At 44.3% G+C, this 4,364-nt stretch overlaps 1 long non-coding RNA gene across 1 annotated transcript; it reads left to right on the top strand.

Annotated features, from left to right (window-relative positions):
- The first annotated feature begins 717 nt into the window (after positions 1-717).
- On the top strand, positions 718-4,138 carry LOC135528934 (uncharacterized). The gene is made up of 3 exons (XR_010453602.1): positions 718-2,198; positions 2,706-2,836; positions 2,969-4,138. It is a non-coding gene; the product is annotated as an uncharacterized LOC135528934 (long non-coding RNA).
- Positions 4,139-4,364: the final 226 nt, after the last annotated feature.

Raw genomic sequence — 4,364 nt, 5'->3', positions numbered from 1 at the left:
GTTATGTTTCCCGTTACAGTTCCCCCGGTCTGTACGGGACAGAGCGTTTCCCTGGAGCCCGGGACACGTGGAACGGAAATGGCCCGGTTTGCCGCAATATAGACAGCGTCGCTCCCTCATCCGGCGGTCTCTCTCAGCCTGGGAGATGCGTCCAATCTGCATGGGTTCCGATGGAGCCAGCGAGGATAAAGGTGGGGACTCGGAGCTGGGACTGATAGGGGCTAGAGGTCTACGGTTGAGTTCTCTCTCTCTCAGACGCTGGTCAATGCGTGAGGCCAACTTGATCAGGGACTCGAGATTGTCCGGTGGTTCCCAGTGGCCAGTTCATCTTGGATAGTGTCGGAAAGGCCTTTCAGAAAGCACACCGTGAGCGCCTCGTTGTTCCAGCCACTTGCTGCTGCCACCGTGCGGAACTGGATGGCATAGTCCGTCACGCTGCGCCAACCTTGGTGGAGAGTCAGGAGCTGTTTGGCTGAGTCAGAACCACTGCTTGGGCCTTGAAACACTCGTTTGAATTCCTCAGCAAAGGCAGAGTAGCTGGCACAGCAGGAACTATGGGCATCCCACACAGCAGTAGCCCAGGCCAGGGCTTTTTCCGACAGCAGGGTGATGATATAAGCGATCTTAGACCGGTCGGTGGGAAACGACGAGGGTTGTAGCTCAAAGGAGAGAGAACATTGGGTGAGAAACCCTTTACAAGCACTTGGATCACCTGAGAACCGTTGGGGAGGTGGAAGACGAGGTTCAGCCAGGGGGTTAACTGCCATGGGTACGTGAATCTGAGGTACTGGGACGGGAACTGTTGCCGGGGTAAGACGATCAGATATTTGCTTAATGGAAGTCAGCATCTCCGACAGAAGATGAGAATGCCTAGCCATTAAGGCCTCTTGCTGAACCAGGGCGGCTTCGTGGCGTTGGACAGTCTCCTGGTGGTGGGACAGCATGGCAAAAAGGTCCTGGGAACTGGCTGCCTCTGGGTTCATTTTTGGCTCTGTGTTTCTGTCAGGACCCGGTTACGAACCTGGGTCTCCGGAGTGAGAAACAGTCACTTAACCAACTGAGCCACGAATAGTCAGCAGGACCCAGAAGATGAGGCAGACACAGCAGTACTTAAGACGGTGTATTTAATAAAGTAAAAAGGAGACGTCCTTCAATACAAAAACGGCAAATCCAAAAGGTGGTAGGAATAGCACAAAAAAGCCTCAAGAGATACTCAAAAACAAAAACAGAATTCCACAAGAGCATCCACCGGAATCGACAAGAATACACAGAACACTAGGGCTGGGTGCTAACATACAAACACAGAGCACAGAACTGAGGGAAACTAAGGGTTTAAATACAATCAGGGGAAACGAGGCACAGGATGGCAAATCCAAAAATCCAAAAGGTGGTAGGAATAGCACAAAAAAAGCCTCAAGAGATACTCAAAAACAAAAACAGAATTCCACAAGAGCATCCACCGGAATCGACATCGACAAGAATACACAGAACACTAGGGATGGGTGCTAACATACAAACACAGAGCACAGAACTGAGTGAAACTAAGGGTTTAGATACAATCAGGGGAAACGAGGCACAGGTGCAAATAATAATGGGGAACAAGGGAAAAAACATAAGGTCAAAAAGCACAATGGGGGCATCTAGTGACCAAAACCCGGAACAACCCTGGCCAAATCCTGACACCATGGGACCATGTTAGATTGTGTTGAAGTTGTAGTGAATGAAATTAACTCTATTTGGAAAAACAAATGATGGGGAAGAGCCCCCTAGGCCAGAACCCCCCTAACCCACCCCCCACATCTCCAATCAAAGTTATTCCCCTGTCTGTCACCATGTGCTGTGTCTAATGTTTATAATGTGGAGTCTTACACAGTCAGAGAATCCAAATATTAACAGATGCATGTTTTCCATTGTGTGCTGCTTTTTTGGCCAGGTCTGTCTTGTAAAACAGGTTTCTACTCTCAATGTGACTAAACTGGTAAAATAAAGGTTAAAAGAGAGAGAGAGACCAGGCACTTATAAATCATATTCACCATCCAGGAAGTTGAAAGTTACAACAGGCTGTGGAAATATTCATTTTATACTAATTTGTTTCTAGAATTAATATCTAGAATATGTCCAATATTTCTCAGACCTCTCATAGTAAATTAATTAGCTATTGATCGGCTGTTTTCTTGATGTTTCCACTCCTTCTCACAGTAAGATTTTTTCCCTATTGACTAAAATAGGAGGTACATTTTTATAACTATTTAATATAAATGATTAATGAATAATTAACTGTATTATAATTTTATTATCCACCCTTTATGTAAGGATGACAATCCCTTAAATTGTTGATATTTCCATCTATTCTTACAATTATGTCATATAGACTATAGTCCATGATATTTCATGCCCAGTGTTAACTGTAGGATTAAGCTATGAGCACACGGAACCCTTTGTAAATAGCACCCTAAACAATGCATGCGTTTGTGTGACCACTGAAAGGTTGAGGTCGGGCATCATATGAGTTTGTGATGGGCAGGGATTCTCCTGAAAGCTAATGACGGAACAGTCAGCCCAAACTGCTTCGAAATACAATCAATTTTTCAAACACAATCATTATTTTTATGAATGTCTTACTCCCTCTCTCTCCTCTGCTTCCATTTATCTCTCCCCCTCCCTCTCTCTTCTGTTTCTCTTTCACTGAAACTGTATTGGAGCAGGTTCTTTTGTTTGCATGTTCCTGTGGAACTCTTTCATTCCTTCAGCCTACAGTGGTATTTCAACACCTTCCTTTGATTGCAACCGCTTGAACAGCATCACAAAACACAGGAGGTCCCAATGCTAACGCAAAGTAAGAGTTTCAACAGTTAAACCATTTCCTGTAGTATCAGAAACTTTAGGAGGTCTTGGGAAGCTTGCTTTTACTCCTCCCTCTCATACACTCTCCTCCTCCCACCTCTACTTCTTCGCTCTTAAACCAAAGGTACCTCAGTCTGTCTTTTCTCCCAGGACCGGATAGTTCCAGGCCATCAGCCCAGTCGTCCACCCCAGGAATCCTTCAGGTATTTGGGCCAGGGATTAGAGATTCTCTCCTTAGGAGACCATGGACTGGGGGGATAAGGAGGAGAGGAGTATTATGCTCTGCAGTATGCGACGCCGTTCAGGTCACGGTCGTCTTGGTTATTTGACGCGTGAAATAGTCTTATTTGATTCATCAAATAGTGTTGTTTTATGTGTTCATTTTGACACACAAGACCTGATGGAAACCTCTACTTTACGCAGGTCTGCTCTATCCAGCCTGTAATGATTTCCATGTTCAGCTCTATGTTTCCATGTTCAGCTCTAGGTTGAGCAGGCAGTGTGAAGTAGAGCAGGCCAGACTCTAGTGGATGACATGAAAATTATGCATATTTGAAATGGCCAAAATATGGCATCCTGGTTTATTTTACTTCCATAGCAATTTCCTATTGTCTACTAGGGGCAACGCAAGCACCTATTACCAGCTAGTGGGCCTCGTTACAGATCTACGGCTCAGAGGATGTTGAGTTCAATCCCAGTGCTTGGCACTCAATTTAATATAGAGTTTTAAATGTTTTAGCATATGCCTATATATTTCTGCAACAACACACTCACTCATCACAAATGTTCAGCAAGCTAGTTACAGTGACTCCTATAGACATGATTGGCATCAGGAAAAGAGGGTAGGCTATCAGCTGATCGTTGATATTGATGATTGATGTAAATCTGCTAGTTAGCTGGCTCAATACTTTTTTTTTTTTACTGATTGTGATTAATCTTCAATGCTCTTAAATAATAACCTCATCATATTGCCATGATATATGGCTGGCTGGCCATATAGAGAGAGGTTTGTGAGGATATTTTAGTATAGGGTGGTTAGCTAGAGTCTAGACTACCTGTGTTCAGCGCTTCATTTGTACCAGAACTCATAAAACATCACCTTTATAAGGAAGCATTGCATGCATATCAGTGCATTTGCATAGTGTCATAGAGCAGTACAGTAGAGGCGCATACAGAAGTTGCACACACGGGAACATTTTTATTAGCATAGGGTCCGGGAAAAATTGGCTTTTTATTACCACATTTGATGCAATTATATGTCTTTTTACATGGGTGGGTATAATTTGGGGAACGTTCCAGCAGGAATCTGTTCCAAAAACTTCGTAAATAACAAGGATGCCAACCAACAACGCGTACAGTTGTATAGCGGCAGAACAGAATACCGGGTAGGGAGTGGGCCATTTTGTTACGTTTTTCACTCACCAGGTTTATTCCGAAAAATGTCTGTCCTCACTCTGGGAGCCTATGGACAAACATTAAGAATAAGCTACGTGGTGAGTTGATCATGCTACTTTGTACGC

The sequence above is a fragment of the Oncorhynchus masou genome, unplaced genomic scaffold, assembly GCF_036934945.1.
Source record: "Oncorhynchus masou masou isolate Uvic2021 unplaced genomic scaffold, UVic_Omas_1.1 unplaced_scaffold_10593, whole genome shotgun sequence".
Lineage (NCBI taxonomy): Eukaryota > Metazoa > Chordata > Actinopteri > Salmoniformes > Salmonidae > Oncorhynchus > Oncorhynchus masou.
Note: the sequence above shows the minus strand (reverse complement) of the source record. Positions and strands in the feature narration are given on the sequence as shown.